A 19,433-nucleotide genomic window follows, 5' to 3' on the forward strand; every position below is an offset into this window, starting at 1 on the left:
TTTACTGTTGAAAGCATTTCTCTACAGAAAAAGTCAAAATGTAAAAATTCAGCAATTTCCTCAATTGTGCCGAAAGTTGAAGGGTCAAAGGGCCTGGAAAGGTATCAATTTGTGATTCTTGGATAGCTCTATCAAACTTTTTTTTTTTAAATTTGAAAATCTCTTCCGGCCTAAATGCAGTTCGTTTTGTTTTTATTCAAATCCTAGCCAAATTAAATTATTGACATGATTCTTTCTTAAATGTGTTCCTTGGTTCAATACCCTGAGGCGCTTTTCTGATTTTTGAAAAATATCCACACCGAATGTAATTGTGAAACTCTTCATTGACTCACATTAGCGCTCGCAGTGGTAGAAAAAGGCAAACTGCTAATCTAATCGACCGGATAACGATGGTTAAGAAAGGGATTGTGGTGTTTAGGAGTAAATAAAGAATATATTCTCAAACTTGATTATATTTTATTTACTCTCAACAATACAACAATACAACATTCCAACTGGCCTGTTAACAAACGAACAACGACTTTACACGAATGATGACGAACATGGTTTCGTGTAACCCCGACTTACGCGCGAAATGACGCCTATTATTAGTGAAGGCGACCGCGGACAAAAACACAAGCAAGCTGAATTTTCTCGATAACCGTTAGAGTTACGAAGAAAATGCGTATGACATTTCTAGCAGACCATTTAAATTCAAGGCCACGTGGTGTACTTAATTTCTTGACAGAGCCAATCATTTACCCTGTATTTTAGTTGACGTAGGGCGAAAATGGCAAAAATTCCCCTTGTTAAATTGCCCCCCAGCTAGAAACGGTGAAATACATAACAGTAGCGGCTGTTGGTATCTGAAGCTGAAAAACATTTCTATATATGAGAAGCTTACAGAAAGAACAAGAAACTCTATTATCGTTAAGTAATGAACTGCATTCCTATTAAATTTGAAACACATCAGGCAATTAAAACACAGGAAATAAGAGGCTAATTGTACAGCATAACTACAGCTATTCTCAGCTTACTTGAACAGAAAATTTGGTTTCCTGTTTTAATTGATGCGGAAGGTTGGCAATATTGTGGGTGGACCAGAATTGCATACCCTCATAGTGGGGAAAGAAATTACACTTGTGAGAGGAGAGAAAGCAGGTATCGCGTCATTACCGCAGAGTGGTGCAATCTAACGGGGGCATTTTGAATTGTTTCTCGCTAGGGGGTTTGTTGGCCTCGTGCAACACCCAAGGATCGATACTGGCGAGCGTGCTACCTGATGCTACGTACAGGCTTAGGCTTACCGCTTGGGAGTTGCCGTAGGAAAGCAAACCTCCTGAGTTTCATTCGAAGCCGGCAGCGTTTATTGGTCCATTACGAAGGATTAGTACATCGAGCGATCAAAAATGGTTGATTTTATAATATATGCTAGGTTTATTAACCTAAAAGAAATAGAAGAAAAAATTATAAATGAAGTGTAAAATTATTGGGAGTTGTGCAACACTGCAACAATACCACGTACCACCCCTGATGTATAATCAAAATCAAAGGTATCCCTTGTGTAACTCGGCATTCCAAAGTATATCCTTACGACATTTTTGCTCAATCTGCCCAGGAGTTTTTGAGCCAATCCCAAACAAATAAGCAAACAAATACCATCTCATTTTTATTAATAGCATAGATAGTGGTCGTGGTGGTATGATGATTATTGTCTTAAGAGGAAGTACAACCAGGCAACCATCCTCTGTATAACACTAATAAGAGAGAACAAAATGGAAGGGATCCGACCCTTCGAAAAATGAGGGCACCGGCCAAAGGAAGACAAGGGCCACGAAGGGCATGAAAATGGAAGACCCTTAGGGCTCGCAACCTAATACCATCGGGTTCGGAAGAGAACAAGAGTTGACCAAGGGAGGCCGGATAGTATTCAGGGATGGCAAACCTTTACCGACTATCCTGTCTTATTTATTACATCTTACTGTCTAGTGTGTCATCGGTTATTTTTCTTTAAAATCATCATGGAACCCCTCAGTTGATTTCATTTAGGTATTTGATTGCATTACATATAAATCCGTTTGACTGATTGTTTCATTAATTTATTGTTCGACTCGTTGGCTGAATAGTCAGCGTACTGGCCTTCGGTTCAGAGGGTCCCGGGTTCAATTCCCGGCCGGGTCAGGGAATTTAACCTTCATTGGTTAATTCCAATGGCCCGGGGGCTGGCCCTGCAACTCACACACCACACATAACACTATCCTCCACCACAGTAACACGCAGTTACCTACACATGGCAGATGCCGCCCACCCTCACCCGAGGGTCTGCCTTACAAGGGTTGCACTCGGCTAGAAATAGCCACACGAAATTATTATTATGAATTTATTTAGCAAACATCACTCAAAACGGCATTTAAAAACCGGTAAATTTTAAGAACAAGATATGTTTCTGCTTAAACTTTGTAAAAAAGAATATGGCTATAGAATTAATTGTGGCATAATTCTTTATTAAAACGTAATGTTAAAATGTGCTGTGTTGCTAGAGGTCTGCCTCTGTGGTGTAGTGGTTAGTGTGATTAGCTGCCATCCCCGGAGGCCCGGGTTCGATTCCTGGCTCTGCCACGAAATTTGAAAAGTGGTGCGAGGGCTGGAAAGGGGCACACTCAGTCTCGGGAGGTCAACTGAGTAGAGGTGGGTTCGATTCCCGCTTCAGCCATCCTGGAAGTGGTTTTCCGTAGTTTCCCACTTCTCCTCCAGGCAAATGCCGGGATGGTACCTAACTTAAGGCCACGGCCGCTTCCTTCCCTCTTCCTTTTCTATCCCTTCCAATCTTCCCATTTCCCCAAAAGGAACCTATTCAGCATAGCAGGTGAGGCCGCCTGGGCGACATACTGGTCATCCCCCCAGTTGTATCCCTCCACCCAGTGTTTGAAGCTCCAGCACACTGCCCTTGAGGCGGTAGAGGTGGGATCCCTGTTGAATCCCGGGGAAAAACCGGTTCTGGAGGGTAAACAGATAAAGAAGAAGAATTGTTGCTAGAGCCTCGACCTATTTATTACATGTTAAAAACATTAAGATATGTTGTGTGGTGCGCCACGAAAGTCGTATTCGCGTGTCATAGGTTCGCCATCCCTTGAACAGATGAAAGTGAGGAGCCTGGCACAAGTAAGTGGAAGCAATGCCAGGACTCAGTTAAGGGCCGCGTGGTCGCCAACCAACGCTGCCAATTCAGAGTCCTGGGGCCCCTTTAAGTCGCCTCTTACGACAGGCATAGGCTACCGTGGGTGTTATTCTACCGCCCCCACCCACAGAGGGCAATAGCATAAATAGATAGATAGATAGATAGATAGATAGATAGATAGATAGATAGATAGATAGATAGATAGATAGATAGATAGATAGATAGATAGATAGATAGATAGATACAAACCATTCTAATTTTAAATGTGAGTCTTTCTTGACCATAGGGTTTACGAACATCCCGCACATCTCTTATAACGGCAACACTGGTTTTAGGTTTGCACCTGTGCAGTTGTAATGTTGTGGAGGTAGGTAGAACCAGGTACAATTAGTTCCGTAAACTCACACTGTTTTGTCCTGTGTTTGACCCGTTATCTGGTGTCACGACCAGAATCGAACCCCGACATAATGGCTCGCCAAATAAAGCAGGTCAAGCATGACCTGAACGTCCACTGAATGTATGCATGGGCTTTAACGGTGTAATATGGCATGAGAACCTTGTGTTCTCCATCAGGAGAGCCAGATTCTTGCACGAGCGATGCCAGAATAAGGCTACTTCGCTTTCCGACAGAAACTATTTTAAACAGGGTTCGTCAGTACCGTGGGATTCTAAGTATCTTTCTTTTAATCAGGATTTGTTATTAATATTTCTTCATATAAGGTTAAGTCATTGATTTTCCCTCCTCTCTGGTCTAGAAGTTACTTAATGTTTTATTTATTTATTTATTTATTTATTTATTTATTTATTTATTTATTTATTTATTTATTGTATTCCTGACAAGTACAGACCCAATAGTGAGGAACACAAGTGGTAAATATATTAATACTATACTAGAGTACTATAATAGTCTACTATATCATCCTATACTATATATAAAAAGCAGAATGTCGTCTGTGTTTCTTATTAAAAATCCATAACGCCCAAATTGTGTATACTTACGTTTTAGAACCATGCGGGGAACCCCATCTACAAGAAATTTTAACATATCTCTCCATTCCCTAGATTTTGGCCCCTATAGCACGTTAGCATAGGCTAATATAGGCTAAATGTCGAATTTGTCGTACAAGAACGAGACAAAACTATTTTAAGCCGTACGACGCGAAGAACAGAACTCGGTGAGGCCCTACGAGCTCCGAAAACCATATTTAGTGGCCTAAAACCAACCGTTATGGACATACTGGCATCACACTAACCCGCACTAGGAATCCGATGAAGAAATAACCAGCCGAAACCATGGCAACGTCAGCTCAAGTATTCTACAGTAAAACACAGGCGTGGCGTCTCCGAAGACCTAAAAAAGTAGTTAGCGGGACGTAAAGCAAATAGCATTATTATTATTATTATTATTAAAACACAGGCGTAGTGGTCGAAATAGGCACTTGCGTAAATGCAGGCTAGGCCGGGGAGAAATTCTGCTACAATTATGACCGTCTGGAATAAAGCCCCTAGCGGTGGAGGTGGGGAGGGAAGGCATGTAAAAATAATCGAAAATAGTGTCGAATCCATAAGTTTCGGGGTCGCAGAGATGAACAGTGCCACTCCGTATGTCGTTTAAGTCCAAGTTCAGCCCCCATAGGCATGGGGAATGAGAAAGAGTGAAAAAGGTCCAAAATAGCCGAGATTATGGATGCATGTGTATGTACCCCTCTGGACGGGGGGGGGGGGGGGTGAATTATACAACTAATAGAAAACTACCAATATTAAAGTAGAATCCATAATTTTCGGGGTCGCTGAGACGAATAGTGACACTCCAGATGTCATTTATGTCCAATTTCAGGCGCATCGGCAGGATTCCCCTAACACCGTGACACACTAGATGCCAGTCGGAATGGAGGTTGAGAAGGTATGAAAATGAAAGTCCAAAATGGCCTAGATTATGTATGTATTATATTCCAGCATAGTTTACAAGTAAACTTGGTTAACAGATAACTTACTATACTATTTGGAAAAACTTAATTAAAACTAAAATATTTCACATATAATTTTCAAATTCAAGTAAACTTATTAAAATACTAACGTTAAGACATTCTACAAATATAATTTCCAAACATCAACTAAAGTTACCGGTACATTAAAAAGCTAGGACACTATATCAAACACAAACATGAAGTGGGATTTACAGAATAAGGTACTGTGTATTAAAGTCTATACAAACAATTCAGTTAACTATTGGACATACGTTTCGTGTTCGTGGATACTTCGAATAATAAGTTTAAGGAAAGAAGAAGGTCATCGAAATGCATCCAGTACACCGTTTTTATCTAAATATTGTCCGACTCGTTGGCTGAACGGTCAGCGTACTGGCCTTCGGTTCAGAGGGTCCCGGGTTCGATTCCCGGCCGGGTCGGGGATTTTAACCTTAATTGGTTAATTCCATTGGCACGGGGGCTGGGTGTATGTGTTGTCTTCGTCATCATTTCATCCTCATCACGACGCGCAGGTCGCCTACGTGTGTCAAATAGAAAGACCTTCACCTGGCGAGCCGAACCCGTCCTGGGATATCCCGGCACTAAAAGCCATTCGACATCTCTCTCATATAAATATTAAACGATTATTTTTTTCTTAGAAATTCTAGTATTGTTTTAACACAATTGTCTTTCAAATCTAAAGAAAATACGTTGACTAGGGACTTTCATCGTGGTTATCGTCACATTCAATATTAGTTGTATTAAAAAATTCTAGTTAACAAAATTATTTCTCTAAAAATCTTCCTTTTCTTTTTCTTCCCTGTCCTTTTGTTTCAATTATTTGGGGCGATTTAAACCCAGTTTTATAGCCGGACGCCCTTCCTGACAGCAATTTTATGTGGAGGGTAGTATACGCTATTGTATATTATTGTCGTGGTTGGTAGTGTATTGTTTATAAACGAAGCTGCATATTAATACGAACACAAACACCCAGTCTCCGAACCAGACGAATTAATCAAACGTAGCTAAAATCCTCGACCCGGCGTGGAATCGAACCCGGAGCCCTTTGAACCGAAGGCCATGAAGCTGACCATTCATCCAAAGAAGCGAAATTATAGTAATACTTAAAACAATACTTTTAAATGCATAACTCTGTTTTCAAGTGCCTTATATTACTTTTAATTACAGATATGTGACTTATTACGTTTAATATTTCTAGATCATAAACTGATATTTTAAGAATAATGTAGGGAATATATTGAGAGAGGAAAAAACGCTAATATCTCATTGTCTAGGTCTTCAAAGGAATAATTACCACCTCCACCACTACCACCGCTTGTCATATTAGAGACGCGTTTTCAATTGCCATGGAGTCAATACATTATTCCTAATATCCAGAAAAGTCCACGCTCAGGAAAGACAGTTTGTAGGATCCTTTTCCCCATGGTTAACACTCGCGATAATCACTAAATTTACTGGCACTTTAAATAATATATTTACTGAGTAATATTCCTACATCGTAAAGCCTCTTAAGATCGGTAAAAGTCGTAGGGATTTTAGAAATACTTTGGATTAATTATTTGTTGAGTCTATTTTGGCCAACTACGGACGACCTAATAATACTTTACAATTTCACTTTCCTTTGTCGCCAGTATGCCTTTATTCTCTTGCTTGTAGCTCTTTTCTTTCAATCCGTCCAATCTTGTTTATTTTGGTCGCTGTTTCTGGTTCCTGGAACACCTCAAAAGTCCATATCTCATTTCTGAATGTGGTTCTGGCGTGAATGTCTTTTTCCAGGATGTTCATTTATTCCATATGAGTTGCCTGTTGTATGAATTTGGTCGACCTGATCGTCTGATACGCATATTAAGGGGAATTTATTTCAACACCTATTAGGAGACGTTTAGTAAGGAATACCGAGCGAGTTGGCCGTGCGGTAAGGGGCGCGCAGCTGTGAGCTTGCATCCGGGAGATATATATACTGTATTATATATCAGTATATATATTATTATTATTATAACGAACCCATGCTTCAAGTGAAAATTAAACTCATCGTCTAATAGGACATCATACCTCAATATTTACTCACTTGTAAAGTTTTATGACTTTTCACATTGTTTTAATTTGCCTTAGATAATAAATAAGATTTTACCTCCCAAACCTGTTGTTTTCATTCTTATCGCTACGAACCTCTTTTGTTTTGGAACAGCGCTGAGGGGTTAACCAGGTATATTAAGGTCGGGAAAGGGTGCAATATGAACTTCTGGTGTTGTTTTCTGTTGATACTTCCCTAATAGACGAGCGAGTTGGCCGTGCGGTTAGAGTCGCGAAGCTGTGACCTTGCATTCGGGAGATAGTGGGTTCAAACACCACTGTCGGCAGCCCTCAATATGGTATTCCGTGGTTTCCCAATTTCACACCAAGCAAATGCTGTGGATGTACCATTATTAAGCCTAAGGTCGCTTCCTTTCCACTCCTAGGCCTTTCCTATCCTGTTGTTGTTGCTATTTTTGTTGCTATTTTGCTTTACGTCGCACCGACACAGATAGGTCTTATGGCGATGATGGGATAGGAGAAGCCTAGGAATGGGAAGGAAGCGGCCGTGGCCTTATTTAAGGTACAGCCCCAGCATTTGCCTGTTGTTAAAAATGGGAAACCACGGAAAACCATCTTCAGGGCTGCCGACAGTGGGATTCGAACCCAGTAACTCCCGAATGCAAGCTCACAGCTGCGCGCTCCTAACGGCACGGCCAACTCACCCGGTCTTTCCTATCCTATAGTCGTTATAAGACACATCCGTGTCGGTGCGACGTAAAGTAAATTGTAAGTGGGCACTTAGAGGAGTATGTTTGCCCTCAGTTGTGTCCAAGTTTCTGTCGTTCAGGGGTGTGCTTGTTTTCCGGGTCCATGGCTAAACATTTATCTTGCTGGCCTTTAATCCAAGAGGTCCCGGACTCGATTCCCGGCCGGTAGGGGCCCATTCTCACAGACACGCAGGTCACACATACAGCTTCAGCTCGATAGACCTGGACCAAGCCTCACCGGAGGCCACACGTCATCATCATCATTATTATTATTATTATTATTATTATTATTATTATTATTATTATTATTATTATTATTATTATTATTATTATTATTGTTGTTGTTGTACCGGGCGGTACACCTCCACGCCGCTAGTTCAAATATCGCGCCAATTTAAACTCCTCTACAGGAGAAGTTTGAAACTTTGAAAACTGAACTAATTCTACTATTTCTTAAAAGATGTCAACTGCGGTAAATGGTGTAATTTTGAAATTTTCTGAACTGTGTCTATTCCGACGTGTTTTTGTTTACTACCTAGCAAGAAGTGTGGACGTCCTCTTCTAGGTGTCACTGCCTAAGAACTATAATTATGCACCCGAGTGCGAAGTGAAGGAACTGTTTTTTTGAAGAAATTTGGTATTCATAAGGTTGTTCTTTGTTAAATTTCTCTCATTCATTTTTTGGGTTGGCAGTATAACCCTTCTCTTTCCGCCAGTTTTGAATTTAACCAATCAGTAATTTCTGTAATTAATTTTCCTCCAATCATAGCTTTCTTCCTCAGGTTTCCATGTGTAATTTCTAGTCTACCAATAAAGTTGAAGGGGTGTGTCTTTTCATTCTTGAAAGGTCTCGAATTTTCCACGAGGGTATAAAAACTGCTGATTTTCTTGTCTCCGGGCCACTTCATCGACAACTTGCTTAGTGTGTGATTATGTAGCAGGGGGCGGGAAGCGCCTCTTTCTTCAAGCGGCAGTTCATCTACTAGGTAATGGCCTGTTAACATCTTTATTTCTTGCTAGCTCAGCAGTTTAACTCTCGGGGAGGGTTCGAAGCTTTTAGTATGTAACCTACCCTTTTAAAATGTAAATTCTTTTCTGTCTATCTACAAGTTACATATCTGTAAAGCGGGGATAGAGAGTACTTCACCCTCTCGAACTCCCCTTCATTTTGAATTTGAGGTGACTATGTTTTCGTAACCGTTTTCCTCTTCCTTCTTAAAGTCATTTGCCAACTAGTCACCTCCATAGATTGGGATTAGCCTCTGTATCATCGGCCTAGCGCCACATAGGTTTTAGACAAAAACTTTGTGTAGGACTGCAAGTTATCGCTTCCATTTCAATCTTGTATTATGGGCCAGTAATTTAACCTGATGTTTTGTTTTCCTCATGTAAAGGCCCTGTAGGTTGGGTATCAATTACCCCTGTTTCTTAGTGTGCCTTGAGGGCAGTCTGAAATGAAGGTTGTAGCCTTTGATAGGCTGGTAATATTGAGAGCGGTTCTGCTCTTTTCTTTAACATTGTAATTAGGAGCAAGTGCTCCTTGTACTTAGGGGTTTTCTGCCCTTCAGCTATGGTGGTTGTGAGCTGAGAGCTCAGGAATTAAACTTGGGGCTCGAAGCCCAAATCTTGTAACGACTGTAATCTGTAAATTTTTAAATTGTTGATCTGTTACTTGGTACCTGTTACTCTTTTGTTATGTGTTGTCATTTGTTGATTTTGGAAAAGAAAATATAACCTTTGTTAAAGTTTCAAATTAACTTTAATTTTGTAGTTGAGACCTATTCCAGCCCGCACCTTCTTTCACCTCTGCAAATCCACAAAACTCCGTAACAATTATTATTATTATTATTATTATTATTATTATTATTATTATTATTATTGTTACCGTGTTTTTGTGGTAGTTATGCGTGAAAGAAGGTGCGGGCGTGAACGGGTCTCAAACTACGGAATCAAAGTTAATGTAAAATTTAACGAGGTTATATTTTCTTTTCAAAAACAAAGAAATAACAAGCATGGCAGGTACAAAGTAGCAAATCAAAAGGGTAGTTACAATATTTACAGGATTTGGGCTTCGCGCCCTGACTTTACACTGCTTGGGCAATCAGCTCAGTTTTACCCCAAACACAAGTTTCAACAGAGGGGCAGAAAACCCCATTCATGCCTAGGAGCCCTAGCTCCAAATTACACTGAAAAGCCTCCACGAGGCATACAACACTCAATTTTCAAAAGAGCCACTCGCTCTCAAATTAAGCCTCTCCCAGGCCACACCAAACTCCACCTTCAAGTTGTCCTCACTGGACATAGACACAGGGGTAAAATACCCAACCTACTGAGGTCTATTAAATGAAAAGGGGCAATTACATGACCTCTAAAATAATTTGAGAGGAGGCGAACTTGCACTCCTAATACACTTGTTTTTTTAAAACCTGATCTGGCTCTAGGCCACTAATGCAAGGGCTAATCCCATACTACAGAGGTGACTTTAGAAAAGAGCAATTGGTTTTACATTAACGAAGAATAGATTGAGAAAATAAGTTCACCTCAAAACAATGTGAGTGGGAGCTCGAGAGGGTTAGCACTCTCTATCCCAATATGCAGCTTAAAAGAGAATAGATGAAAAGATTGGTTACATTTTAGGAAAAGGGTACATGGTGGAAACGCTTCGAACCCGCTCCGAGAGTTAAACTGCCAACCTAGCAAGAAAAGAAGTTATTAAGAGGCCATTACCTGGTGTTGAACAGCTGGAGAAGAAAGAGGCGCTTCCGCCCCCTGCTATGTACTTTACACACTGAAAGATGGAACAGAAGTGGCCCGGAGACCCAAAAATCAGCAGTTTATATCCTCTCGCAGAAGTTTCGAGGCGTTAGGGGAATGAAAACACCCTCCCGCAAATTCTTTATTGGCTAGGGTACAGAAACATATCCAAGTTGGGGGAAGATACATCGGATTGGTCGGAAATAACTCAAAGAAATTCGGGATTGGATAAATCTAAAACAAGGGGAAAAAGAGGGGTATACAGCCAACTTAAACAATAACAGAAAGAAATTTAGCAAAGACAAACATTTGAAATAAAAATTTCTCCAACAAAATAGTTCTTTGACTCCGCACTAGGTTGCACTATTGTTGATCTTCAGTAGTGTCCTCTAGAAGAGAAAGTTCACACTTCTTACTTCAAGCGAAACAAAAACACATCAAAAATGACACAGTTCAAAAACTCAAAGTTTTCCATGTGGTGACATCTTCAGAGAAAGTAGAGAATTAGTAGCGTAGATAAAGTTCAGACTTCCTCCAACAGAGGAGTTTCAACAGGCGCACATTTTAAATTAGCGGAGTGGAGGTGTACCGCCCGGTACAGACCTCCCCCCCCCCCCAAAAGTACCTCCAGTGGTGACACATGAAATCTGTTTGAAACAAGGTCCAAGTTATGCTGTGGATATGAAGATTGATTGCAGAAGCATTTATAAGATTTCTTAATTTGGTTTGATTCAGTTTCAAAATTTTGTTGTTGCAGGTGAAGTAAAGTCTTTATATTTGTAAAAGTTGAATTTCTGAAGATAAACTTTTAATACTTAAAAGTGATGAAAAATTTTGCAATGTCCATCAAATATTGCTGTTGAATTCCCAAGTGTAGTCATTGCTTATAGTAACTGTACATGTAGTTGATGTTGATGAAGTTGGATGGCCAGACCGGCCGTTGCAGCTTGCGTCCAAAGGAGGCCGCTCGGACCCCTCAAGTACCCTGAGATACCGCTCGCCCGCACTATGAGGGGAGCAGAGGTGTTGAAACACGCCGCGCCCGCGGTGAACATATACAGGCTGCGGGCAAGTAGCAGGTCGTGCGCCGCGCCTCGGCCTTGGCCGGGAGGAGAGCTCCGGCTCGCCGTGCACCTGACGTCCTCGCTGGAGAAGAGGGGGCCCGTCCTCTGCCCCAGTTGCTGCACGGCGCCGCGCGGCTGCGGGGGCACTGAAACATTAAAGCTAGGCGGCAGAATTGTGTTGGACCATCATGTTTCTTTTGAGGGCACAGGCATGTAGAGAGATTGAGGGGCCAGCGGCGTGCAGATATCCATGGCATTTCAACTAAGCCAGCCACTGTGTGTAGTGGAGCAGGAGACGGGAGCGTGGTAATGGCCGAGGCAAGGACAGGATGGCAGTTTAACAAATCGGGGGAGGTTTCACACAAATGCTTACATATAAAACAAAATCTTATAGAAGGGGCAGAAAGCCTTAAAAGTGAAACTCAAAAAAATATAACCTTCATATTCCTTTCAAAATAATATGAAGCAAGTTAACACGGAAATTACACCGGTTTCACCTGTGACAGGTGAACCCTAAATATCCTCTCGGTGGCTGGATTGGTTACTAACAACGTAACTGGCGTAAGAAAATCGAGAATGATACAAGGCCCATGAAATCTGGGGGCAAGCTTGCCCGCGGGAACAAAGTTCTTGACCATCACCTGGTCACCTACCTTCAAAGTGGTGGGTCTCCGTCCACGATCATACCTTTCCCTAACCTTTTCATGAGATACCGTAAGATTGGCTTTAGCCTTCTTCCAAAGATCTTTAATGTTATCCGGATCTATTGTCTCGGGTAGAATGTCACTCAGAGACCAGAGGTTAGAGAGCGGCGTGTTGGGAACAAACTTAAACATCAAGGAAGCTGGAGTGAACTTATGAGATTCATGAACCGCCGAATTCAAAGCAAAAGCTAACCAATGCAGGGACGTGTCCCACCTAGAATGATCTTCATGATGATAGGCAATAAGTGCGGACCTGAGATTACGATTAACCCGTTCAGCCAGAGATGGTTGAGGGTAATAAGCAGAAGTAGTTACATGAGAGATGGATAAGTCAAAACAGAATTTACGAAAAAGATTTGATGTGAACGCCTTAGCATTATCAGACACAATATATTGGCACGGACCAAAAGAAGCAAAAATAGAATTTAGGCAAGTAATGGTGGACTGAGCGGTAGCCAGCTTAGTCGGAAATAACCAAGAAAATCTGGTAAAACCATCTACGCATACAAAGATGAACTTGTTAGCATTACCCTTTGACTGGGGGAAGGGTCCTACATAATCAATATACAGGCGTTCCATGGGGCGCGACGCTTGCTGAGAAGACAAGAGGCCTACCTTGGTGGACATGGTCGGTTTACTAAGCAAACAGGATTTACAAGCCTTTACTAGTTCACGGATTTCACCGTCCATACCTTTCCAGATGAACATTTCACAAATCTTTTCACGAGTTTTAAAGATACCAAGATGCCCTCCTAATGGGGTCTCATGATAATACTTGAAGATCATAGGTACAAGAACCACTGGAACAACAACTTTCATCATCTTATCATGCCTCGAAGGGCAACATAGAATCCCATTCCTCAGAACATAAGGGACAACATGTTCCCCAGAAGAAAGGGTTTCCATTATCGGAGCCAGCGTCGGATCTTCACGTTGGTATTTCTCGATATCCCTAAAGAGCATGGGAGCATCTGTTAGGATGGCGTTAACCTCAGATAGTATGGACTCGGAAGGTGATGAACTGTCGACCGGTTCATGGGTCTCGACGTCGTTAGAAAACATACGGCTGAGTCCATCAGCAACAACATTTTCGGTACCTCTGATATGTCTAACATCAAACTGGAAGGCAGAAATACGGATGGCCCAACGGGCTATACGACCAGTACGACGCGGCCTACCTAAGACCCAGCTTAAGGCTTGATTATCTGTCTCCAGGTCGAATTTAACATGTTCCAGATAAAGACGGAACTTCTCTAAGGCGAATAAGACTGCCAAACCTTCGAGCTCATATATGGAATACTTGGCTTCTTGAGCCGACAAGGTCCTAGATGCATAGGCGATGGGTCGCCTCCCTAGTTCAGTCTCTTGAAGAAGGACTGCCGCTACTGCTGACGACGACGCGTCGGTTTGGACGATGAATTTCTTCGAGAAATCAGGCATAGCAAGTACAGGGGCATTACAGAGAGCCAATTTAAGGTCTTCAAAAGCGGCTTGTTGAGAAGGTCCCCACTCGAATTTGATGCCTTTCCTACGAAGAAGGTTTAAGGGCGCCGCTCTATTAGCGAAGTTAGGAATAAACTTCCTGAAGAAATTCACCATACCAATGAACCTGGCGATACCTTTAATGTCCTTGGGAGGTTTAAAATCACGGATGGCCTGTGTTCTAGAATGATCGACTGCTACACCATCAGGTGACACAATATGCCCTAGGAATGACATAGAGGGCTTAGCAAAGGCAACCTTGGACAACTTAACAGTTAACCCAGCCTTACGAAGGCGATCGAGAACTTCTCGCAGATGATCTAGATGTTCTTCAAAAGTCTCTGAAAATACGACGACATCATCCAAGTAGTGATATAAGTACTCAAACTTGATGTCGGAGAAGACCCTATCTAGTAGCCTAGTGAGTACAGCTGCTCCCGTGGGGAGCCCGAAAGGCACGCGGTTGTATTCGTATAAATTCCAGTCCGTGGCAAACGCTGTAAGGTGTTTAGACTCTTCGGCAAGGGGAATTTGATTATAGGCCTGATTCAAGTCCAAGATAGTAAAGAACTTGGCCTTACGAAACCATGAAAAACAAGAATGAAGGTCAGGAAGGGGCACAAATTGCAACACCACCTTCCGATTGAGAGCCCTATAATCAATTACAGGCCTGAAGCCTCCTTGGGGTTTCGGAACTAGAAAAATAGGCGAAGAATACGCCGACTTAGAGGGCCTGATAATACCGTCCTTCAACATCTGATCGATTATTTCTTTTAGAGCCTTCATTTTAGGTGGAGATAGCCTATACGGTGGAAAACGGACAGGAATCGAATCCGTGACCTCAATTTTGTATTCGATCAGGTCAGTAACACCAAGAGTATCAGAGAACACCTCGGGAAACGACTGACACAATTTGCGAATACTATCAGCCTGCTCCTCAGGTAGATGTCTAAGGTCTAACAACATCTCATCCTGGGTAGGCGAAATAGAAGAACATGATGCAGAATTACACTTTAATAGAGGGATATTACAATTAGAGGCAAATTTGAAAGTGCAAGACCTACTCTGAAGATCGAGCACAAGACCAGTGTGAGAAATAAAGTCCGCTCCCAATATAATGGGGCAAGACAAGTGCTTGGCCACAAACAATTTAACTTTCCAAGTGAATTTAAATATACGAATTTTGACATATAAGGAACCGATAATTTCTAATGGAGAGGAATTAGCCGAAACGTATTGGATCGCCGACAAACAATAGTTAGGAAGCTTACAAACAGATTTCAATTTTGAATACCAATCAGCCGAAATAATAGAACAAACACTACCTGAATCTAAGAGAGCTGTTATAGGCTCGTTATTTAACTCAATTTTGAGAAAGGGGATCAGTGCGGGGGTATCCGCCGCAATCCTAAGACACTCTTTGGGACCTTCAAAAGATGAATTTGAAAATTGCTCGTTCCCTGAATTTACAACCTGTTTACCAGGGGCTGAGTCTCGGGAAGATGGATTAGTGGACTCAGCCGAAGCCACTAGTCACTTTTTATTATTGGCATAGGTGGAATTTGCACCAGAAGTTGAGCAGGAGGGGGTGCTATTTGAATTGGGACAATTCTTGGCAATATGTGAGAAAGCCCCACATTTAAAACAGCCTTGTGCTGAACCAGCTCCATTATTTGCCCTACTAGTTTTGACCAATGGGCATTTATTGCGAAGATGGTCAGACGACCCGCAAGCATAACATTTACGGGGTGTGACTGGTCGGCGAGGTGGAGGCCGAGTATTACAGAACGAAGGAGGGGGTTCTTTTGCCACACGCAAAGAATCGGCGTACCTAACTCCTTCCGCTGAGACGGCCAACGCTTCAAGTTCAGAGAAGGTCTGCGGGCATGCCGCGAAACACAAATATGACCTATAAGATGGTGAAATGCCTTCTACAATGGCTTGTACAATCTGGTCCTCAGGGAAGTGCAGAGCAAACACCCTAGTATAAAACTTAATGTCCTGTATGAAATCAGCCAAGTTTTCATCCAAGCGTTGTACACGGTAATAGTACTTCTGAATAAGGGAAGACCTGGCCCTAGCCGGGATGAAGTTAGCTAGCAAATGGGCATGGAAATCCTCAATAGATGATTGCTCGGCAATGGCTCTTACGATTTTATCTGAGAGAATACCAATAGCATACGGATAGATAATTTGCAAAATTTGACATGGAGAAAGAGAAAACACAAGTGCATGATCCTGAAATTCAACTAGAAATCTTAAAAATGAAATTGCATCACTGGTGGTATTAACAGAAATCTTAGAGATTCCTCTTAGCAACATTGCCAATGGATGAGGCAAGCTACTGAACCCGGGTGACATAGTAGGCAAAGGTTTCAATGGCAAGGAAGTTAATTCAGAACGGATGTTACTCAACGATGCACGGCGTTCAGATTCGTTGTCCAATGGGGCAGAGATAGTTTGAGCGGCGATGGTTTTCCTATTTACTTCTCCCTTAGGAGGTTCTTCCTCACTACCTACATTCACTATGGTGGGTTGATCAGATTTGGGAGGAACTTCCCCAGTTAACAATTGAGTGACCTTGCTAGATAATTCAGACATATTTTCAAGCAGCGTACTAGCTTCCTTCTTCTGAACGTCATTCAACTTTAGAGACAACAGATCGTTAACTCTATTTGAAAAGTGATATAGCCTAGCTTGCACACGCTTAATTTGATTAGGAGAAGGATCATTTTTATCAAAAAAACTAACTACAGAAGCTAGCCCAGTAATATTCTCCGTGATCGTGGAAAGAGAGTCGTCAATTTCTTTCTCTCCCAAATTGGGGATGGAAATGGGCAAATCTAGGGACTCTCTAAGCTTGTTTGTGTCTACTGCAACCGTGCCTCCAGATTGTACATTTCTAATAGTCAATTCATAGATCAACTCCTCCTTGCGCAAATAGTTAAGATGGAGAACATCGCGAGGGCCGGGCATGGTGACAGAACAATTTTGAAGAACTCAAAAGATTCCAGCAACTGGGAAAATAGTTAGAGTTCGGAACAAAACAATGTTTAGCCGTCAAAAGGGGCTAAATTGAGACCCATTCAACCACGCTCTGCTACCACTTGTTACCGTGTTTTTGTGGTAGTTATGCGTGAAAGAAGGTGCGGGTGTGAACGGGTCTCAAACTACGGAATCAAAGTTAATGTAAAATTTAACGAGGTTATATTTTCTTTTCAAAAACAAAGAAATAACAAGCATGGCAGGTACAAAGTAGCAAATCAAAAGGGTAGTTACAATATTTACAGGATTTGGGCTTCGCGCCCTGACTTTACACTGCTTGGGCAATCAGCTCAGTTTTACCCCAAACACAAGTTTCAACAGAGGGGCAGAAAACCCCATTCATGCCTAGGAGCCCTAGCTCCAAATTACACTGAAAAGCCTCCACGAGGCATACAACACTCAATTTTCCAAAGAGCCACTCGCTCTCAAATTAAGCCTCTCCCAGGCCACACCAAACTCCAACTTCAAGTTGTCCTCACTGGACATAGACACAGGGGTAAAATACCCAACCTACTGAGGTCTATTAAATGAAAAGGGGCAATTACATGACCTCTAAAATAACAATTTGAGAGGAGGCGAACTTGCACTCCTAATACACTTGTTTTTTTAAAACCTAATCTGGCTCTAGGCCACTAATGCAAGGGCTAATCCCATACTACAGAGGTGACTTTAGAAAAGAGCAATTGGTTTTACATTAACGAAGAATAGATTGAGAAAATAAGTTCACCTCAAAACAATGTGAGTGGGAGCTCGAGAGGGTTAGCACTCTCTATCCCAATATGCAGCTTAAAAGAGAATAGATGAAAAGATTGGTTACATTTTAGGAAAAGGTTACATGGTGGAAACGCTTCGAACCCGCTCCGAGAGTTAAACTGCCAACCTAGCAAGAAAAGAAGTTATTAAGAGGCCATTACCTGGTGTTGAACAGCTGGAGAAGAAAGAGGCGCTTCCCGCTCCCTGCTATGTACTTTACACACTGAAAGATGGAACAGAAGTGGCCCGGAGACCCAAAAATCAGCAGTTTATATCCTCTCGCAGAAGTTTCGAGGCGTTAGGGGAATGAAAACACCCTCCCGCAAATTCTTTATTGGCTAGGGTACAGAAACATATCCAAGTTGGGGGAAGATACATCGGATTGGTCGGAAATAACTCAAAGAAATTCGGGATTGGATAAATCCTAAAAAAAAAGGGGAAAAAGAGGGGTATACAGCCAACTTAAACAATAACAGAAAGAAATTTAGCAAAGACAAACATTTGAAATAAAAATTTCTCCAACAAAATAGTTCTTTGACTCCGCACTAGGTTGCACTATTGTTGATCTTCAGTAGTGTCCTCTAGAAGAGAAAGTTCACACTTCTTACTTCAAGCGAAACAAAAACACATCAAAAATGACACAGTTCAAAAACTCAAAGTTTTCCATGTGGTGACATCTTCAGAGAAAGTAGAGAATTAGTAGCGTAGATAAAGTTCAGACTTCCTCCAACAGAGGAGTTTCAACAGGCGCACATTTTAAATTAGCGGAGTGGAGGTGTACCGCCCGGTACAATTATTATTATTATTATTATTATTATTATTATTATTATTATTATTATTATTATTATTATTATTATTATTATTATTATTATTATTATTGTAGCCTTCGTGGCTCGTTGGCGGAGCGTCGGCCTCTCACCGCTGGGTTTTGTGGTTCAAATCCCGGTCACTCCATGTGAGATTTGTCCTGGACAAAGCGGAGGCGGGACGGGTTTTTCTCCGGGTACTATGGTTTTCCCTGCCATTTTTAATTCCAGAAACACTCTCCAATATCATTTCATTTCATCTGTCAGTCATTAATCATTGCCCCAGAGGAGTGTTACAGGCTTCGGCAGCCGGCACAATTCCTATCCTCATCGCTAGATTCCTAACCCGGTCAATGACTGGAAAGCAGGTTGCAGGATTTATTATTATTATTATTATTATTATTATTATTATTATTATTATTATTATTATTATTATTATTATTATTATTATTATTTTATAACGGGATTACATGCCAAAAGCCTCGGTTAAATTCCAAACCTCTGCGCTGTGTGAGGATGTTGATGGTAATTCGTCCGTCGGATGGCTACGTTAAGCCTTCAGCAGACACGTTGGCGTTTTCGACAAGAGTAGGCTACGTGCTGACACTGAGTTTCACCCACTCTCTACCTCATTATCATCATCCTCATCATCACACACCTAGACATGCAGTTCAATAAGGTCACAAGTATTATTATTACCAGGCTGAGTGGCTCAGACGGTTGAGGCGCTGACCTTCTCGTCCCAACTTGGAAGATTCAATCCTGGCTCAGTCCGGTTGTATTTGAAGGTGCTCAAATTCGTCAGCCTCGGGTTGGTAGATTTACTGGCACGTAAAAGAACTCTTGTGGAAAAATTTCCGGCACCTCGGCGTCTCCAAATCCGTAAAAAAGCAGTTA

The sequence above is a fragment of the Anabrus simplex genome, chromosome 9 (genome assembly GCF_040414725.1).
Source record: "Anabrus simplex isolate iqAnaSimp1 chromosome 9, ASM4041472v1, whole genome shotgun sequence".
NCBI classification, from domain to species: domain Eukaryota; kingdom Metazoa; phylum Arthropoda; class Insecta; order Orthoptera; family Tettigoniidae; genus Anabrus; species Anabrus simplex.